The sequence below is a fragment of the Ursus americanus genome, chromosome 4 (genome assembly GCF_024610735.1).
Source record: "Ursus americanus isolate L20-20 chromosome 4, mUrsAme1.1.p, whole genome shotgun sequence".
NCBI classification, from domain to species: domain Eukaryota; kingdom Metazoa; phylum Chordata; class Mammalia; order Carnivora; family Ursidae; genus Ursus; species Ursus americanus.
Genome location: NC_142130.1, coordinates 19693311 through 19715279, shown reverse-complemented (window position 1 = coordinate 19715279; position 21969 = coordinate 19693311). Strand labels below are relative to the sequence as shown.

Here is a 21969-nt window from a genome sequence, read left to right as displayed (position 1 = left end):
TCACTCCCACTCTCCAATCACCCAACCAACAAATATCACTTAATGCAAAAACCAGCTCTCTTGGGACCAGATGGATACAATTTTTCTTCAAGATAACACTCTGGATATTCCCCCAAAGTAAAGGTTTTGTTATACTTCTTCAGTTATTAAAAACAGATGTGTCATGTTTATAATGATGGCTCTGAGCAGTTTTTTCTCCTCTGGGTTTATGGAAAGCAATTTGCGTAGGGTAAAATAATATAGCATTTGTGAGTCATTTTTGAGGAAAAAAGTAGGGAAATTATACAGTCTACAAGCCAGACAGGGCTTGGTGATAAGGAAATACAGCCGTATCCCAAGGCAAACAAAGAGGAGACCTTGATTTTATTCCTGTCAGAGACCCACTCAGGGCTTTGACTATCACCTTGTCACCTACGGCCTCCATTTGCAGAAAAGGGCACTCGGAGCTGGGCTCCTCTCCAGCTCTGGCGCTTGGCAGAGCTCAGTTGCAGGCTGTGTCCTGTCCTTTCCGTACCTGCCACCCAGCCAGCCCTGTTGCCCTTCCCCGCTGTCTTTTTCCAAGCCCTTCTTTTCATTCTCCTGTAGGCTATCCCAGAACCTTGTTGTTTCTCCAGGTAGCACACCTGAAAAATTCTTTCTTCCTTTCTTGATAGACTCGTTTTTGCCCATTCTTCTGTCATTTCTACTTGCAGATAGATGGTTAACCAGCGTTGGGCTCCTGTATTCCTCAGCTGGCTGTGGAGTGAGTAGGGCCCTGTGGATAAATGTAAAAATGAAGTGTGTGAGTGTGTGTGTGTGTGTGTGTGTGTGTTGGCAGTGGGATTCCTTTATTGAGCACTTATTATATGTCTCACACTGCTCTAAGCTAAGTCTTGAGGGTTTGTTACATTTAATTTTCAATATATCTGTCTGAGGTAGAGTTTAGACAGGCCTGCATTTAAACCCTATTTTACCATTTATTTAGAGATATATATAAGCTTATAGGTAGGCAGTATCTGTATTTGTTTGGCTAATTCCTGTATTCTGTATTTGTATGGTTTCAAGAACTGCTTTATCTGTTATATAGCCGGGGAAGGTTTTTTAAAAATGGTTTTTGAAGCACTCATGACCGAAGTGGATGTACGCCATGTTCATTTTTTTTAACAGCACAAGTACAAAAAAAATGATCAAAAGTATACAAACTGCTCTCGTTTAGTCTATGCAAGCAGCAGACAGTAAAATATAATGGTCTCCTTATTCTGCTGTGATTGACAGCCAAACCTTAGAGCAATTTGCACTGTGATCAGATAGCAAGGTTTCTCCCATAACCTTGAGGTCCAAATCTCACTGCCCTTTATTGTGAAATTCTCTGCCCTTTGACCCTTCGGAGAGACGGAGTCCCACATCTTCTCCGTCTTCCCTCGGTCCTCCACTGACGTGTACAGTAAATGACTGATTGTCTCTATTATGTGACCATGGCAGACACATAGAAACACCTAACTCATTTTAGCAAAACTTATCCTAATTGGAACTATAATGAAAGGTTACTGGAATGCTCCAGAAACTTACCTGGGGACCTGGATTTGGTGTCTTTTGAAGTTTTGGTAAAATTAGTGGTACCTTCTTTGTGCTTGTATTTTCTTTCCTTCCAAAGGGGGAATGAGGAAGGAAAAAAAATGGAAAGGAAAGCGAAAGCATGGCCTCTTGCACAGTCTTCCCTTCTCTCTTTCTCTGGAGCAGGAAGTGGCATGGCCGCGGGGCGGGCTCAGCGGTTATGCACATCAAGTCCTTATCACCTGAGCTATTTCATGTGTAATGGAAAACTGCAGCTGAAAACATCCCAGAGGAAATGTTCTCTCCTAGGGCAGCCAGGGTCCTTTTCATCTTCACCTGAAGGCAGACCTCACCCAATTTAATGCGTAGTTTAGTTTGGCGTCAGGGAAAAAAGCCTCCTCGGGCCTGCTCACAATGACCCTTGGGCTCCACAAAAAGACTGAGCAGGAGGGTTACTGGTTCTCACTTCCCCATTCAAACCCCCTTCTTAAGGGAAACTGCAAAAATGGACATGGAGCCAAATGAGGAGGTTGAAGAGTGTGAGCCTTAAATGACAGAGCTGTGCTTGCTCTAAAGCCTCCACGCCTGTCACCCGGGAGATAGGAGGAGCCCTGGATGTATTTATAGATATGTGGGAAGGCAGGGAGGGAGGAAGAAGAGTTATTGAGAGCCCACGATGTCAACGCACTGTACCAGCCTGTTGGCACTACTGCAGCTAATTGTCCCAATGCCATTTATACTCTTATTATTCAAACTCTATTTTACAGATTAGCAAACAGGGGTTGGGTAGCTTCTCTAGAGATGTAGAAGGGGCAGAAACAGGATTTGAACGTAGGTCATCTGTCCCACCAGTCTTTCCCCTCTCCTCTTTTGGTCTGCTCTGGGGTCCAATGTTGCCTCCAGAAACTCCAAGTAACATCAGCCTAGAGTTCAATCTGTTGGAGGCCCAGTGGCCTCCCAGCTGGGGAGAACTCAAGGCAAGGCCAGTTAATGGTTTGCCTTCAGAGCCAAGCAGGAGAGAAGCCCCTTGACCCACCAGGAGGGAAGCACAGCTGCAGAGTGGCTGTCTGGGGCGGGTGGTGGTGGTGGTGGTGGTGGTGGCGGTGGTGAGGCTGTTGCACCTACATGCCCCGATCTTGGGGTATCTGCTGGACAATTTTGGACCCACAATTCACTGTGAGCCAAATGCCCCTCACTAATTTCTTTATTCTTTCTAAATCTGAAAATAAAAAAAAAATCTTTGGATGGGGAGACCTCTGGTTGCTTGTGCTACGAAGCTATACGTTCCGTCTCTGTCTCCTACACGTGTGCTGAGACTATTATAATTTTAAAATTTAATTTGATGGTTCTGTGCGCTAGTCATGTTTTATCTTGCTTAGAGTAAATCGCTCTGGAATTTCATGCAATCATCTGATTGGCCTACCATGGTTTGAAAGAAGAGTTGTGTTTCTTTTCAACTGATAATCCTGTTTAATATCTGTGTGATTCACTACAACAAGATGCAGTTTAATGTTATCTGCCAATATTGTGTATAATATACGTGTGCCAAAATATTTCTTGCCTACTGTTACACAGTTTTGAATACAATGTTTGAAAGTTCTTTTGTGTTTTATCATTTAAGCAAAATATTGACAGAACAGGCTATCTTTTAAGAAGATTGGATAGTTTCAATGCGTGTGAGAGATACTTGCGGAGAAATTCAGTGTAACTGGGTTTGTTATAGAAATGGTATTTTAATATCATGGTAAGTAAAACTCTTTCTTATTAAACCTTCTATAATAATTGTTGAAATGATAACATCCTTTGTCATTTAAATGAGTAGTCTAAGAATTTGGAGTTACTGGACCTGGTCAAATGCTAACTTCACCATTATTCAGCTGGATATTCTTGGACACACGATGTGTGTCCTCTAGATCTTATATTTTCATCTGTAAAATGGAATAATAACACCTATTTATAGAGTTTGTTCTGGGAGGTAAGGATTAAATGAAGTAACTCGTGTATGTATCTGGTACACGACAGACACTTATTAGATGGAATTTATTTTTATCAGTCCTGGAAAGCTATGCTTATTTTTTTCCTGTTTCGACTAACTGGAATTTGGTGATATTCTGAATTCAAAACTCTCAAGACCACAAAAGGGCACCAGTCATAATGCACAAATATTTTTTAACAGTCAGATGTTTGGAAATGGAAATCAGCCTTCCTCCTAATCTGATAATTCTAATAGAAATGGGAATACACAAAGATCATTATATTACATTTTTACATACAGACAAACCACTGTATACAATGCAGATGTTATGACAGATGTCGGTATTGGTATTCAGACGCTTCATGTTTGCATTGGTAATAAGCTATGATTAATTAAAGTAAGTAAACCAAGAATACACAGTAGCATAATTTCCTTTTTCATCACCAAAGAATGTGTATATGTCACTTATGTTTAAAGGACTCTCCTTCTAGATCTTACTCTACATATAATATGGTGAATACAGTGGTTTTTACCAGATGAAGCTATGTAATATGACAAATATTTCATAAAGGAAGTTATTTTCATCTTAAAGGGGAAACTAAATAGCTACATACAAAACAACACATTATCAACCATTTTAGACGTTTCTTATCCATGAATTTTATCTAAGCATTTTTTAGGTGTATCTACATTTTCAATTCCTATTGCGTCTTCAGCTAATGAGGTCTTTGAGGAGTTACCTAGTGAGTTGGATAAAACACAGTTTCACGTTCAAATGCACACATACTTGGTGAATACTAAGAGTTCTTGAATTCAGGTTCTTCTTCCGTCAATATGGACAGAGGGGCCTCCCCAGCAGTACCAAGTTCATAGGGAGTTTGTGAAGGTCAAATGACACTGTGGATCTCAGAGAGTTCTGTGGCCAGAGCCCTATACACATGCAAACAACTTACTTAAGTTGCATCTTAATTTCCTCATTATGGGGTCCTGGCTGTTGTGCTCTAGATATTTTTCCTTCAAGGGTTACCCACTAGAATTTGGTGGACAAATATATACCAAAGACTTTATGTGCCAGAATTTCTTTAATGGGTATGATAAAAAACAAAACACCTAAAGAGACTAATTTAGTCTGTAGATTGTCACTAGACATTGTCAATGACTTTTAAAATGTAATTGATGATTACTTTTTTATATATTCTCTTTATTATTTTCCAAAACCTTTTAATTACTGCATATATTAAGGAAACATAGAAAAAAAGGACAACTTGCATTATTTTCAGCATATTGCAATACATTACCTATTTTACCTTCATTTCTTCTGAGAAAATTAATTGTGGATTTAATTACCTTCCATTTTCTAAGAACTTAACCCTTGAGCAAATAAGAAGTGGGTCTGCTTGCTTTTTAAGTTTACTTAATAATGTCCTTGAGGATGGAACGCTCTTTGATGATGGAATGTAAATATAGGCTCCCAAGACCACTTATATAATGCACACATATAGTTCCCAACAGTCACCTTCCCCACCCCCAAACCATAAAAAAAAAAAAAAAACCAAACCCACAAATTCCTGGATTTAAATACTCTTTCTTACAGGAAGTCTCCCTCAATTCCCATTCACAAGTCTGATTAATTGTAAATCTGTCTCATAAGTATTTTGCCTTAATATTGTTTGAACATCAGGAGATATTTTTGCCGGTAGAAACCAGGACAATCAAAAAAGGAAATAATTTGAAAGCTAGGCAGAGGGAAGGCTTTCCTAGCAATAGATGCCTTCAGGAGTGGAAACTTAGTCTCAAAAGGAATTTGGGGGAGCCTGGGTGGCTCAGTCAGTTAAGTGTCAGTTAGGTATTGGACTCTTGATTTCGGCTCAGGTTATGATCTCAGGGTCTTGGGATCAAACTCTGTGTCAGGCTCCATGCTAAGCAGGGAGTCTGTCTGGGGATTCTCTCTCCCCCTATGAGCCTCCCCCCACTCTCTTTCTCTCTCTCAAATAAATAAATAAATCTTTAAGAAAATAAGGAATTAATGTAATTAGGTGGGGAATGGCATAAGCATTGACTTCCCTTCCTGAACCATCTTTCTGGTTCCAGTTTTCTCTTTAATCCTCTGTACTTAATACATCATAGTTTATATTACCAGCTTCCTGAAGTAAACTGATATTTAGCATAATCGAAAAGACACAATATCTAAAAGCACTAGGATATATTAAAACCAATCTTCTCAAGAAAAGATGATTATGCTTTCCAAAAGGAAATATTTTTACCATTAGCTTTACTTCTCTAACAATTTTCTGGCCAAGAAGAAAGCAATAAATACCTACTCATGCTCAACTAATCTCAAATAACTTTTTGACAATCCATTTGTTTTGAAGTGCCAAATGCATATTCAGGATGTCACCTCCCTGCCATTTCTTTATCACTTTTGTTGGATTTACTGGTTCAAAAGAAATATGTCTTGCAGAATTAACCTTAATCACATGGATTGAGATCAATAGTAAAATAAAATATTACATGTTGTCAATTGAAACATTTCATCACCTTTAATCTTACAGATCAGATTTGGGAAGCTATGAAATATGAACAATTCACACAAGAACAATGAATGGTAATTACTGAAGGTGTCTATAGGATACATTTTATCCGTTAACGCCCATTTGTTTTTCCACAGGATGTTATGGTCTGCCACCGACTCTTCAGTATTGTCCATATTATCAGGATCAAGAAGAATATGAGTTGTTTCAAGAGAATTTGATCTGGAAAAACCTACAATGTGCAAGTAAGTTAGATTCTAATTAACAGAGTGCTAGTGAAAGTTCATGCTTGACTAGATTTTTAACCAGCTGTGATGACCAAGATCTCTTATCAAAACTTTGAGTGTGAAAGATTATTAACTTCAAGCAGCAGATGCATCTTCCTCAGTGTTTTTCAAACGTATTAGTCAGGGTTCTTCAAAGGAACAGAACTGTTAGGAGGTATAGAGATATATTTAAGAGGAGATTTCTTACAAGAATTGGCTTATGTGGTTATGGAGGTCAAGAAGTTCCACAACCTGCCATCTGCAAGCTGTAGAATCAGGAAAGCTGGTACTGTAGTCCCAGTTAGAGTCCAAAGGCCTGAGACCCAGGAGCTCCCATGTCCCAGCCTGAGAAGAGAGAAAGAATTTGCCCTTTGCCTTTTTGTTCCATCTAGGCCCCAATGGATTGGATATCTTCCCACGTTGGTGAGGGCAAATCTCCTTACTCAGATTTCAGTTTGCTGAATCAAATGTTAATCTCTTCCAGAAACACCCTCACAGACACACTAAAAAATAACGTTTTATCAGCTCTCTGGCTATCCATCCCTTAGCCCAAGTCAGGTTGACACATAAAATTAACCATCATACCAACCCAATGGCCTCATTGGGTTGAGTAGCTAAGCATACTTTGGATAAGTAAAAATGAAATCAAAGTTGATTGTCTCCTTCTTTCTTCTTTCCTTCCTCCTTTTTCCTTCCCTCTCCCTTTCTTACATGTATTTTTGTCTTTTCTTTTGCTTTTTATGCCCCATTCTGTTCACCTATAAAGTGAAAATGGACTCACCAGTCTAATGTAATCAAATACTATAAATTGATGTAATTATAACCAAGATATTAAAGTTGTATTAAATTAAATGAAAGTTTAGGTCTAAAATAAATATGAAGGTGGACTTAAAAGAAAATGTATAAACTCTCTTTTTCTTAAATATTGAGGTAAGCAGGATAATGCTCTCCACTCTACTCCCAAGGATGTCCATATCCTAATCCCTGGAACCTATGAATAAATTACACTATACAGCAGAGGGGAATTAAATGTGCAGATAGAATTAAGGTTGTTAATTTGGTGGTTTTACCTCAGGGAGATTATCCTGTAATATCTGGGTAGACCCAGTATAATCACGAAGGTCTTTCAAAGTAAAAGAGAGACACTGAAGAGGAGGTCAGAGTGTTGTGAAATAAAAAGAACTCAACATGTCATTGTGGGCTTTGAAGATGGAGGAAGGGGACTGTGAGCTAAGGAATGTGGGAAGCCTCTAGAAGCTGGAAAATGCTAGGGAGTGGGTTCTTCCTTAGACCCTACAGAAGAGAATCCAGTCCTGCTCACACCTTGATTTTAGCTCAGTGAGATGTGTTGAACTTTCAACCTATAGAACCGTAAGATAATATATTTGTATGGTTTTAAGCCATTAAGTTTGTGGTAATTTGCAGGAGCAATAGAAAACAAACACAAATCTGTTCTCCTTTCTATATAATCTTTCTTTATTATTAATTTCTGCTGAGGAAGAATTTGCAAAGGAGTATGTCTGTCTTAACTTGCTTTATGGTAAGAGGAGGAATTGGCTTGAGTGAGTCAAAACTGATATATTCTGTTGCCCTTGAAACGGATGTATTTGTAGAATGAAAGCTTTTATTGTCATTCTGAAGCATTTTCTATTCTATTTGCAAGAGCTATGTTGACTCTCACTGATTTCTTTCTTAGCTCGAGTTACCCAGGAGAGCAGAGCCTGAGAAAAGAATTTGCATTTAGGTGGTTTACTTGGGAAATGATCCCAGGAGTCAGCAACTGGAAGCATTTGTCCACTGGCTCCCATCTCCTGCGGGCTGAGGGTTGCCTCAGGGAGGTTAACTCCCCAGTACCTGGGCCATGCAAGCATCCATGTCCAGTAAACTCCTGTGGGTGTTCCATTCCTTTAGTATCAGAAAAACACCATGGCAAACCAAAGATTTGCTTGAAGCAAGGTGTGGTCAGTATTGGAACTCTTCACCTCTTTGCCATGTAACTGTCACCACAGCCACAATTGCAAATAGAATCAGAAGATCAAGAGGAAGTAAAACAGGGCACAGAGATCATCTGATACAGTCTACCCCTGCTAGCACCACATATTAAGACCAATTTGTCACTGAATCTTCAAAGTGCTCCTTTTTTGTCTGCTAGGTTACTGGCAAGAGGAACTCAAGGATAACGTGCAGCAGTCATAGCTTCCAGGTTAATGGACCATTGTTTTCCTTAGAAGAAGCAGTGATACCAGGACCTCTAATCCTGTCAAACCTAAAGCTGTGGGGACAGGAAACACACATTCTGTAAGTACACCACTGTGAATGATAGTGAGAGGGACAAATCTTACTTCCACCCCTTGATGTCTGGACCTGTTTATTCTAGCTATTGGGGGTGCGGCACATGTGTTTGGTTAGTTCATATCCTTGATTTTGGTGGGCAATGTCCCAACTCTTTATAGGCCTTTGTCTTGAGTTATCACCTTAGTTGAGCCTTAGTAAGCAATTCCATTGTTCCAGGAGGCTGGCTGCTGCCAGGTTTGGTACTAGGTGGTACAAGTAATGGATCCCTCACTCATACATCGATTGTGGCCCATCATTCCCTGTAAAATGGGTCTCTTGATTTGAAGTGATGGTATGTGGGAATCCTATGACAGTAAATCAAGCATTCTATATGCCCTTGAATAGTGGTGCTGACAGAGACATGGCAGACAGGAAAATTAAAGCCATATGGGAGTGAGTATTAATTGCAGTGATGATGAATCACTGCCTTCTCCAGGGTGAAAGGGATCTGATGTAATCAACCTGACATTAAGTGTCTGGCTGATCTCAAGCTTTGCTACTTTATCAAGGGCTTTGTATCAGGTTGTTAACACTTTGACAGGTTGGGTGTTCAGTAGCAGCAGCTAGCTTAGCCTTGGTGAGTGGGTGTCCATACCACTGGGAACATGCATAGCCTCTATTCCTGCCACCATGGTGATTCTATTCTTGACCCCATTGTGCAAGCATGGGGGTGGTAGAGGAGGGAGGCTGGCTGAGGATGAGTCACAGGATGAGTCAGCCTCATTGTTGAGTGTTTCCCCTGACTTGGATGCTCTCTGGTGGGCAGTAGCATGAGATCTGTTTCCACTTTGTACCCACTTCAAGTTGGTCCATTATGTGCTTCTTCCCTAGGTGTTATTTTTTTCTTTTTAATCTTCCAAATTTGCTCCTTCCAGGCCCTGACCAACAAGCCAACCCACTTTCCAATACTCAGGAGTCTGTATATATCTTTCTCATGCTACTTTTTTAGTACACAAAAAGTAAAAAATCATACATACTGCTCCCAGCTTTGTCCTTGGAAGGGCTTTCCCTCACAACTAACATGAGGGCCATCCCCCAGAAGGACTATATTACAGTAGCAGTCCATTTTCAGTTTCTTCCAACATATTGTGCTGACTCAGTATGAACCAGGTCCAAGATTTTTCCTCTTCCTTCAGCTGGCTTTAGGAATACTTCCCATCTCTCAACAAGATGTTAGGTATGAATCGAGGTTTAGGCATTGATGCAGCAGAAATAAGTGATGAAGGAGTCAGAAGTCCTGTTCATGTAGCTTTTTTGTATCTTCTGACTTTTCTTGGTCCTGATTTTGTGCCATTTCCATAGCATAATGGGTTGCTGCTGCACTTGTCTGACTCTATAACTTGGTAGATCTGAAAATGCCAATTCGTAATGGGCTGCAGCACATACATAGCCATTTGGTCAGGGATTTAATCGCTACTAGAGCTTCATAACAGCCAGGGACTACTTAGAAAATGTGTAGTTTCTGCCACAGAAGACAGTCTTGCTCCAAAATCTGAAGGGTCTCCCTACTGTAGATCTCCTGTGTACATCTCACACTTGTGCTCACCATGGTTCCATGTATTTACCATGAATACCCCGGTGCCATCGAGTTTGTTGGATTACGTAGTCTGGAGGGGAGGGCCCCTTGTATTGCCTATTGAATTTGCTGCTGAGCCTTCTTTTTGCTCTGGGCTCCATTAGCATTTGTCAGTCTTCCAGTTGTCCAACAACTAAATCAGAGTGGAGTTCCTAAGAACAGTATGTGCTGCCTCCAAAATTCAAGTACTATGTCTTTTTCTTAGCGCTAAGGCATCCAAGATGCAACAACTTGTCCTTTATTTTAAAGGGGGTATTCTGACATGCTCCAGATTATTGAATGCCTAAACACTTCATTAAATACAATAAAGCAATTCTAGTAAGATGTTAATTATAGAATCTAGGTGTTGATATTCAGGGATTTGTCGTAAATTACTTAAACTTTTTTTTATGTGTTTGAAAATTTTCATAATAAAACATTGAAAAAACACCTTTTAGTTATCCTAAGAAAACCTTATTAATGTGTTGGGCCACTGAATCTTTATAGGGTTTCTCTTCTATCCTGTGATATGGGTGTGTCTGAATAGGACAGCCAGAGTACTTACCAGTTGTGGCTCACCAGCCTAATTAGTATCCCGTCATTAAGAAAGTGAACTAGTGTGATGATCTGTGGAATATCAAGAGACCAAAGTGCTTCTGGACTTGTTTGTAACAGAATAGGAACGTTAACATAGAGCCCTGTGATAAGACCAGGAACGTGTACTCTTATGCTTTTCATACGAATGTGAAATGCTTGTGATCATCCTTCAAGATGGGATTGAAAAAAACACATTGGCCCAAGGAACACTAAGCGTCAGAGGCTATGTTACCTATTCCAGAAAAGATACCACGTCCAACAAAGCAGCTGAGATTGTGGCTTCCACTTGGTTAAGTTTGAGTTGTCTACTGTTATCATTCACATTTCGCTTGAATTTTGCATGGGCCAAACAGATTAATTTCTTGGGGATGTGAAAGGCTGACCTCCCCTGCCTTTTTTGTTTGTTTGTTTTTGAACACAACGGTTTTACCATTCACTTACTGACAACTGGTAATCATCAAATTAGCAATGGTTATCTGCAAAAGTTATTACACCATCTGTGCTGTCATTTCTTGAGGTTGATCAAATATCTAGAGTCACAGACATTTCCTACATAAAATGTATCCTATTAATCAGACCTGGTTTACCACCAGTCTTTATAAAACCAGACCTAGAGAAAGAACTAGGTCTGGAGACACACGTGTGATCTTAATATAGCAAATGTTCCCCTGCTTTAAAAAAAAAAAAATCTTTGAATAGGCTTTTTTCAGAGCAGTTTTAGGTTCACAGCAAAATTAAGCAGACAATATGGAGGTGTCCTACCTATATACCTCCTGCCCTCACACATGCACAGCCTGCCCCATTATCAACATCCCCCACCAGAGAGGTACACTTGTTACAATCAATGAACCTACATCAGCATATTATTATACAAAGCCCATAGTTTACATTAGGATTTGCTTTTTGTGAACATTTTATAGGTTTTGATCATGTATAATGACATATTATTTACTATTATGGTATCATACAGATTAGTTTCAGTGCCCTTAAAATTCTCTGTGCTCAGCCGATTCATCCCTCCCTCATGTTGCCACTGGTGACCATTAATATTTTTACCGTCTTCATAGTTTTGCCTTTTCCAGAATGTCATATAACTGGAATCATATTGAATGTAGCCTTTTCCACATTGGTCTCTTTCCTTTAGTAACATCCATTTAAGGTTTTCTATGTCTTTTTATGGCTTGACAGCTTATTTCTTTTTAGCACTGAATAATATTTCATAGTTTGGGTTTACCATAGTTTTGTTTATCCATTCACCTGTTGAAGAAGAATATCTTGGTTGCTTCCAAGTTTTGGCAATTATGAATAAAGTGTCTATAAATGAATGTTAAGTTTTCAATCCATTTTGGTAATTACCAAGGAGTACTATTGCTGCATGATAAGGTGAGATATGCTTAGCTTTGTAAGAAACTGTCAAACTGTCTTCCAAAGTGGCTGTTATCAATTTGCATTCCCACCAGCAATGAATGAGAACTTCTCTTGCTCCACATCCTTGCCAGCATTTGGTATTGTGAGTGTTTTTGATTTTTGCCATTCTAATAGGTGTAAGTGATATCTTGTTTTATTTCAATTCCTTAATGACATACGATGTTGAGCATCTTTTCATATACTTATTTGTCATCTCCGTGTCTTTTTTGGCAAAATGTCTTTTTGGGTTTTTGCCCATGATTTAATTGAGTTATTTGGTTTTTTAGTTGTTGAATTTTAAAAGTTCTTAGTATATTTTAAGTAAGAGTCCCTTATCAGATATGTCTTTTGCGAGATTTTCTTCCAGTTTGTGACTTTTTTTTCTCATTCTCTTGACCCTTACCTTCCAAGAGTCATTTATGGTGGCACTAATCTCTTCAATTCTTCCATGGATGTAGCATTACTTCTAATTTACTATCTTAGCCAGGAGATGGGGTGCAGTCACAGGAGCTTCCACTTGGTCCTGCTTACCCTAATGGCTTTTACTCCACATGTTAGGGAACCAGTGAAAGGATTCTAACAGCTTCTAAATGTATGCACTTAGGGACGAGGGAAATTACAAGTGAATGCTTGGGTCCACTGGATTCACTGTGAATTGATCTTTAGTCAATTCTTTTAAAATAATAAATGCACACTAAGGAAAAGAGAACCCTGAGAACTTTCAAGGCCAGTTGGATGTAGAGCATGAGCTGTCACTCATACCATGAGACCCGAGATACCACGATGGCTCTGTGGAATGTTTGGGCTTCAGGATTTCAGGTAATAGTTTAAGCTTCCATTTCTCCCTGTAACATGGAAATATTAATTACACCTACTTCATGGAGTTGTGATGAGAATTAAAGAAGGGAGATAATACTGTCATTTTGTATGTTCTCACTTCATGGTGGTTACAGTGCTAACGCAAGAGTTAATGCTGCCTATTTTAAAAATATAGTTTTTAGAACTAGCTCTGTGAGGAAGTACAGAATAATGAAAGGAGAAGAATGAGATACAGAAGAAGAAAGAGAAGGCTAAGGGAAAAGAGAAGAAAACTTAAAAAAGAATAAAGAGGGAAGAGAAAGAGATAAAGATAAAAAGAAAAAAGACAGAAAAATTTAAGAAAAAAAAAGAGAAGATTTCAACTATCGGTATGCTATGAATAGAAGTACAGACTTACCAAATGCTGCTGGCTGTCAAAAGTTTCTCTGAGTATACTATAAGACTGGAAAATATTTCAACAACTAAGCACAAGTAATGCCAAAAGCTCAGGTCTAGAGCCATAGTCATGATTATCTGCTATACCAGTTATCTATTGTTGCCTAGTAAAAATCATTCCACACTGGACTGGCTTACAAAAATAAGTTATTATCACTCTCATATTTCTGTGATTGGCTGTGCTCAGCTGCATGTTCTTGCTTGGGGTCTTTCATACAGTTGCAGTCAGACAGCAACCAGAGTCATCTGAAGTCTTAACTGAGCTGTATGTCCGAGATGATTCACTCAAATGTCTGGTGCTGATGGTGACTGTTGACTAGCACCTACAAAGGATCTCTTCGCTGGCCTTGAACTTCCTCACTTTATAGAAGCCTCAAGGAAGTCAGATTTCTCAGTTGGTGGCTCAGAGCTCCAAGAGGGCAATGCGGAAGCTACCAGTCTTCTTAAAGTTTAGTCCTGGAGCTGGCCTAACTTTACCTCTATCATATTCTGTTACTCAAGTAAGTGACGAATGTCAGCCCAGACTCAGGGGGAGGAAAATAGACTCACCTCTCAATGGGATGAGTAGCAAAAAATTTGTACCTACCTTCAATTTATTACACCTGTTCTCAAAAGACAACACCGTGTAGGAGACAAGTGTGATTTCTGGGTCCACACAAACCAGCAGAAACACCTTTAGAGATAATTGCAAGTGCGGAGTTAAAAAGAGAGTAAGAGTATGATCTTTGTCCTGAGCGGACTTAACACCTAGTTAACCTGAAAGGAAAATAAGTGCTGGTTAAAAAATAAATCTTACTTTACTTTTGCATTCTAGAGGAGGAACAAACATTAGTAATGACACCAGATACTCAGAGACCACCGGATTTTTGTTGTGAAGCTTGATAGGACTTATGGGATGAGAAAGATAAGACCTTCTTGGACAAGACCCAATTAGAAGGTTTCCCAGAACGGCTAGGTTTCTCTACGTTAAGAAGTTAACATTAAGTCTGGATTTTGTAGTAGTGGCCAGGAAGCATAGAACTTTAAAAAGAAGAAAGCAATGGAGAAAAGTGACTCAGGAAAGAAGAAACTTCGCTGAGCATGATGGAAGGGTCTAGGGTCTTGAGGGCCTGAGGAGGTGCACTCCAAATTTGTTTGGGATGATATAATTATTTCTTAGCAAATAAGCAACTTTTAAGTCACCCTCAATACAGAATTCAATACATACAGTTTATAAAAATCAAACCCATAGTATTATTACTTTTGCATAAAAAAATCTGTACATGTTTGGTATTTTAAGCATTTGTAATTTGTTTAAGAGAATTTGGCTTCTTAGAGTAAATGCCAGATTTATGATTCAAATTTTACGTGTGGAATTGCATTATTGGTTTAGACTTAGAATTTTATGTTTAATTTATGACATTTGCATGATTTCCTTAACACTTTAGAAGAGTTTATGAAGTCAGAAAATATATTTAAAGGAAAAGTGAATATATTGAATTTATAAATACAGCTAAGAATATTTTAAGGCATTTAATTAAATCTGTAAATGGACCAAATATTAATAGAAAGCCTTTAAAATTGTTTGCTGAAATGTGTTAGGCTTATAAGGTTTGTGGGGTAAATTCAAAAGGTAAAGAAGTTTTGATTTTGTAATCATAATGAACTGAATATTAATTTTTACTTTATTTTATTTTTTAAGATTTTATTTATTTACTTGAGAGAGAGTGCATGGAGGGAGAGGGAGAAGCAGACTACCACCTGAGCAAGGAACCCAATGCAGGGCTCAATTCCAGGACCCCAGAATCACTACCTGAGCAGAAGGCAGACTCAACCCACTGAGCCACCCAGGTGCCCCTATATTAATTTTCATACCAAAGTAAACCGTTGAATAGTATTGTCTGTGCACAAAAGTTACCCTGAAGTGCATAAAAAAAGCTCACATTTAACAGTATTCATCCTTTGAGTTGATAATTCTAGCATATAGGATATCCACCTATCAATAGGCTGCTTTTCAGACATTTTGAAATTGTGAAGATATCTGAGTAGGTTCGGTCAAAAGAGCCTCATTGGCTTTTAGCCATCATCTGATTCTTCTCTCCTGGTCTTTTGGTTCTGTGATAATTCCCTGGATGATGACGTCTTTCCCAAGTAATGAGTAACCATGACGAATATTGTCAACTTTTGTAAATTAGACTTTCTAACACTCATTGGCAAAACATTACATCTCTTGTTTTCTCTCTTCTCAGAAGCAGCTGAACAGACCAAGTTTAAAGTTTATCTGAATGAGGAACAAAGACTGGAAAGCTTTAGGCTGAAGGGATGTGTCCAAAACCTGGGGAACTGGTGAAGAAGGGGGATTACAGTCAAAGTCTGTATGTAACCTTAACTACAGTGTTAACTAAGAAAATCATTATAGCAACACAGGTTGGCGTGTTTATAGCTACTTTTCTTTAACAAAAGATTAGAAAATAAAGGAGAAAGGGAAGTGGATGAGACATTCCTGTGATCACACAGCCTAAAACAGTAGACTTCAAAGCTTCCAAAGCAACCATTCTTGTAATCCAGTGCTTAAGTCCCACTAAGTACCAACTGGCAAGGTAGATCGGAACGGCTTAAATATTTATTAGGATTCCCGGTAGGAAATTTTCAATAGAGGCAATGACCATTGACATACATGGAAGCAAAAATTTTATTTTCCCCATTATTTTTAGTTAAAAAATCTTTATTTTGAAGACTGAACAAGAAATTTTAAGAATACTGATCATTTGTCAGTTTCATGAATTTTGCAAATTTCATCCATCCATTTATTTATTTATTTTTTCATTTGGCAAATATCTATGGGCCCCACTGTGTGCAGTGTTCTACCTGGAGTTTCAGGGACAGAATGAGATTAGTGGCATTAGAAGCCATTAGAAGTGGCTAAGTGGCTGGTATTCAGTTGGCCTGTTCCTTCCCCAGCTCCTCTCAGGTACAACCTTGGTCTAAACTGCTTCTTTAGCCCTTCTTAATGAGAATAGGGAAGATTTAGGAGCTTGCTGCTGTTGACTTGGTGAGATGTAAGCCTGCATGTATAGAAGTCTTCTGCTCTTGTTGTGTGGACCAAGCTGTATAATCAGCATGGGTTTCTCTTCCTGATGGAGTCTGTGTCTACACTGAGCCCCTACCTGGGGTCTGTTGCTCTGCTTAGCTCTTTCCAGCATCTTTCCCATAGGTCCTATCTCACTTACTTTAGCCCCAGAAGATGGGTGGGAAGGGATCAAAGAGAGAAGGAAGAAGAGGGCAGGAATTGTGGATTTATGATGCTCTTCCAGCCCAACTTCAGACTGGCCCATTGCCTAATGGTTATGTTGCTTCAGCCCATGCCCATCTAGTATCTGCCTGTATCATTGTTTGTCAGTTTCTCTGGTGGTCCTATCCTATCCTATCCTATGGAACTGCCATTTCCATCCTTACATCTCTTTTTCCAGTGTCACCTAAGTCTGGTTCCTTCTTTCAGTAGTGTTCTTGAGAATTTTACCTGTCTGGGATATTATCTTGATAGACTTGGTAAACTAGTCGTGACCAAAACATTGAAATAATAACACTGTCTTACTTTTGAATAGCATTCTGTAATTTACACAGTTCCATTTAAAGAAGTCCTACTTGTTAGGGGCACCTGGTGGCGCAGTCAGTTAAGCATGTGACTCTTGGTTTCAACTCAGGTCATGATCTCAGGGTCATGAGATTAAGCCCTGCATTAGGCTCCCTACTCAGCTCAGTCTGCTTGAGACTCTCTCCCTCTCCCTCTTCCCCTGCCCCCCAAATAAATAAATAAAATCTTAAAAGAAAAGAAAGTAGTCCTGCTTGTTAGATCACATGGATGATTGCTACCTCTTTCTTTGAAATTCACATTTTTGTAAAGATCAAACATAATGGGGAGAATTTGCAGCAACTGAATTTACCCAATACAATTTCATTGATATTTATAAATACATAAAAACTATATTAGCTATGTCATCACTTGTGTCCTACAAGCTAATGTTGCCAGTATAGAAACTAATACTTGAGAGAAGTGAGCAGTTTTTGGAAGCTTCACCACTTCAATAAAAATTCGTTATTCTAAGAGGCATTTTACAGAAAGTGAAATATAAAAAGCCAAGATGCATATGAAAAAGTAGTCAAACATATTAGTAATCAAAGAAAAGTAAATCATAACAATGAAATACCACTTTCAAGCTATCAGATTGGCAAAGATATGAAATAATGGTTAATAACAAGGGTGTCTAATGTAAACTAGTAAAATACAGGCTTGGCACATTTCTGAAGAGCAATTTGGCAACATATTTTCTTAAAAATATGCATACCCCTGACACAACAATTCTACTTCTAGGACTATATTCTAAGAAATAATCAAGTATGTATAAAAAGGATGTTCATTACATCCTTTAACATCCTATGACATTGTTTATAATATGAAAGATATAAGCAACAAATGTTCAAAAATAAGAGCTTGATGAAGTAAATGATAACGCAGTTCTCAGAAAGCTATTGTAGAGCAGTTAATGATATGGATAGATGATGTGATATATTTTAAGTAAAAGAAAAATGTTTCAAAATATTATGTACCATATCATCCCATTTTAATTCTATGTGCATGATATATGAATGGGCTAAACACCAGAGGGATATGTGCCAAAATATTAATAATGGCTATCACTGAACGGTTTAATTATAGGCTATCTAATCCTTCCCTTTAGTTATTTTTATGCTCTAAATCTCCCTATTCCCTTCATAAATAAAAAAGATTAAAAATCATTATAAATAGAGAAAAAAGTAATTATCCTAAGGATTACCTGTGTGATCTAAGGCAGCAGGTCTGAACCACTTTGCTCTCAGGACCCCTTGATACACTCCTAAAACTTATTAAGGAATCCAAAGAGCTTTTATTTATGTGGGTTCTATATATTTATGTTTATTGTAGTAGAAATTAAAACAGAGAAATTTGGAAAATATGTGTGAATTAATTAACTTAATAATAAATTCCTGGCATATTAACGTATTTTTATGAAAAAAGTACTATATTTTTCTAAAGCAAAGACATTTAGTGAGAAGATTTGCACTGTTTCACATATTTTCAAATCTCTTTAATATCTGACTTCACAGAAGATGGCTAGGTTTTCACATGCTTCTCCATTTAATCTACTGGGGTATTACATGCTGGGTAGCCTCTGGGAAACTCCACTGTCCAGTCATGTGAGGACGAGAGTAAAAAGGCAAATAAAATCAGGCATTGATTGCTGCAATAAAATAATATTTGTGTGAAAACTGTTTGGACCTTATAGACTCCTAAGAGGGTTTTGGAACCTTTTGGGACCCCGACCACACTTCTAAGAATGACCAATTTAATTGCAGCTTAGGTGGTATGAAGAAATTAATCGTAATGAAAAGATAACAATTTCAAATGTTTGTTGCATGCCAAGAACCATGCTGATGGTTTATGAATACAATTTTGTTTAATCCTGACCACAACCATAAGAGCTAATTACCGTCATAACTTTCATGTTACAGGTGAGGAAACTGAGGCAAGAGGAGGTCAAGCGACTTGATTATCGCCTCCAGGGCATTTGTCTCCAGGGCTGGTCCTCCTGACCATTACCTACTGGGAGTGCCTATTATCACCTCACACCGTCCTGAAGAAAGATGGCCACATGCTGGAGAACTCTGTAATGGCACCTCACGACTGGGCTCTAAAGTATCTGGAAGATGTGCTTATTTATCAGAAAAAGCCCAATCTTACATGGCACGGAATACAAAAAGGTGAAATTCAAGGATATCGGAAAACATCCTTCCAGAGTTTAGTGCATCGTCACCTTTCAGATCGTAGGGTCAGCCTCAGATGGGAGCACAGAGATCTCTCTTCCCTTGGCCTCCTTGCTGTCTGCCTTCCCCCATGTCTCTCCTGGCTGTGGGGACCCTGCCCCTGTTCTTTGTATCAGGCCAACCTGGTAGAGCTGTGCACCCTCTGCTCTTCATTCTGGAGAGCAGAAGTGAGCTATTCGGTTTTGCAGAGCGGAACAAGCACCAGAGAAGCAAACCTCCCTCTTGCTAACGCTGAGCCACTTTCCCAGCCTAACTTCAGTGCATTGGTATGCTACCTAAAAGCACAAGCCCAAGGAATTCTGAAAGCCAAATTTACTTGAAAGTTAACTAAGTTCAAAAGATAACTTATTTTAATATCTGAAATGATTTCTTTTCATGTGATAGTTTATCTGTCATCTGTACTTCCAAATGACTACTTTTAGGCCATTTTAAAAAATATGCAGTGATTGCTCATTTTTATGACTGTGAATATATGGAGGAGTTGGAGATACATCTGCAAAACCTTTTGTGGGTATAGAAGAAAACATGTGGTCTAGACTTCTAATTTTTTTTTAAGATTTTATTTTTAAGTAATCTCTACACCCAACGTGGGGCTTGAACTTACAACCCCAGGATCAAGAGTCATACGCTCTACTGACTGAGCCAGCCAGGTGCCGCCCTTAGATGTCTACTTCTCCTCCATCTCTGGTTTCAGTCACCTTGAAATAGCCTTCTCTATTAGTCCAAATTATTCTATTAGTGATTGCCTTCTTTGCTGTCCTCTAAAGCCTGGAGACTTGGCTGCCATGTACTTCTCTTAGTTTTTTTTTCTTAGGATATTGGCTGCTGGACTTTAGGAAACATGCTTCTGATCTTTTCTCTCCTTCTCTTCCACACACACATGTTTCAGAAGGGCAAGGGAAGTGTTGCATTCATTTCTATAACATTTGTGCCTAGTGGTGCCTGGCATGTAGTGATAGATTGAATAAAAACATGTTGAATTGACCCTGATAGAAATAATTCTTAAAATTCCTTTCTTGTTTTCTTTCTTTTCTTCCTTCCTTATTTCATCATACAATAAACACTTACTAAATTCTTCTTACAAGCCAGACACCATGCCAAGCAAGTACCGAGTGATATATTTTATCCTGCCTGACTTCGAGAAGCTCACAGCAAGCAAAACTGCAGTTGAAAAGGTAGATAGTGTTCTTACCTTTTGGGTTTTCAAAGTAATTTGTGGAGATTAGATCAAGATAGCATCCTAAGCCAAAATGCCACAAAATGACCGAAACAATACTGTTGAGTGAGAAATCAGTAACTGTACTGAGAATCAAGAAAGAGGGCTAAGAGCAGACTAGAAATCTTTGAGAAATTCCTAAGTGTTAAAACCAACTAACCAACCAACAGACAAAAGAATAATTACATAGGATCGGATCATGGGAGAAATAACCTTCAGAAAGTGTGGCCCAAAACATGCACAAAAGAGTGCTTATACCCAGGTGGGAGTAATTCTTGGGACGGCTGAGCTCAGGGTTAGTGGTTACAAGAAGGAAGTGTCCCTAGGCACACAGTGCGGTGGGTAAGCCTCGGCTCCCGCTCCCGGGGTTGCTGCTGGCAGGCCCTCCCCCTTCCCTCTCCCACCTGTGCTGATCACAGGCAGCCGCTCAGCTGGCCCACAGGCTAAAGTGAGAAGGCTCTGGAGCCAGAAAGGCAGTGTATTGCCCCAGGCAGGTGCTCCTCAACCCCTAACAGCGCTGGGAGGCCTCCACGCTCAAAAAACAAGCTACCAGTGGGCTCTCGGCTGTACATCCTATCTTTCTCCCACGATCACCGAGGATGGCTTAGAGAAAACGCAGCAGGCAGGTGTACAGGGATTTTCAAAGATCATCCCACTTTCCTGGACTAATAGGACAAACAGAAGAAGAATTTAAAAATAAGTACAATTAATATCTGTGAATTCTAAGAGATTATTATACCAATCAAAAATGAACAAGTAGAGATTTGGGAAATTAAATATTTGTCACAAAGACTAATATCCTCAATATATTATATTAAGAGTTCTTTTGTTTTAAAAGAACAAAAATACAATAGGAAAATTGGCAAGGATAGGGGGATATAAATGTGTCTTAAATATTCGACTATATGCTCTGCCTCACTTATGGCAAGAAAATTGCAAACTAGAAGTACAATTAGACAATATTTTCAACTATAAGATTAATAAGGTTCTAATGCTTTGCTAACACAATGATTTGGTGAAAGTGTGAAAAAATAAGCTCCCATATGGTGCTGGTGGGAGCAAAATCAGCAAAATCTATCTGAAGACCAGTTGGAACAGTTAGGCCAGGAATCAACTTATAAAATGCCCTTGGTCCAGGAAATGCACTCCTGGAATTCTAGATGTGCATGTGCGCAAATGAAATTTCACTTGTGTGTATACACAAAAATTAACTGCAGACCTTTTTGGATTGGCACAATATTGGAAACAATCAAAATATTTATCAGTGGGAAACTGGTTAAATAAATTATACTACATCCATACAAGGGAGACTCATGCCTTAAAAAGATTGCATAATTCTACATTTGGGAATTTTTTTTTAAAGATTTTATTTATTTATTCAACAGAGAGAGAGACAGCCAGCGAGAGAGGGAACACAAGCAGGGGGAGTGGGAGAGGAAGAAGCAGGCTCCCATGGGAAG

General features: G+C 38.9%; 1 long non-coding RNA gene and 1 pseudogene across 4 annotated transcripts; one reads left to right on the top strand and one right to left on the bottom strand.

Moving 5' to 3' along the window:
* Positions 1-505: 505 nt before the first annotated feature.
* LOC148110211 (uncharacterized) lies at positions 506-20777 on the top strand. Of its 4 annotated transcripts, none has more exons than XR_015724139.1 (6): positions 506-614; positions 3155-3277; positions 6177-6284; positions 8458-8603; positions 18982-19230; positions 20383-20777. It is a non-coding gene; the product is annotated as an uncharacterized LOC148110211 (long non-coding RNA). The 4 variants fall into 4 exon arrangements; XR_015724138.1 differs by having other exon boundaries at positions 20379-20777; XR_015724136.1 differs by lacking the exon at positions 20383-20777 and having other exon boundaries at positions 18982-20361.
* Positions 11373-11520, bottom strand: LOC123778988 (small nucleolar RNA SNORA72; annotated as a pseudogene).
* Positions 20778-21969: the final 1192 nt, after the last annotated feature.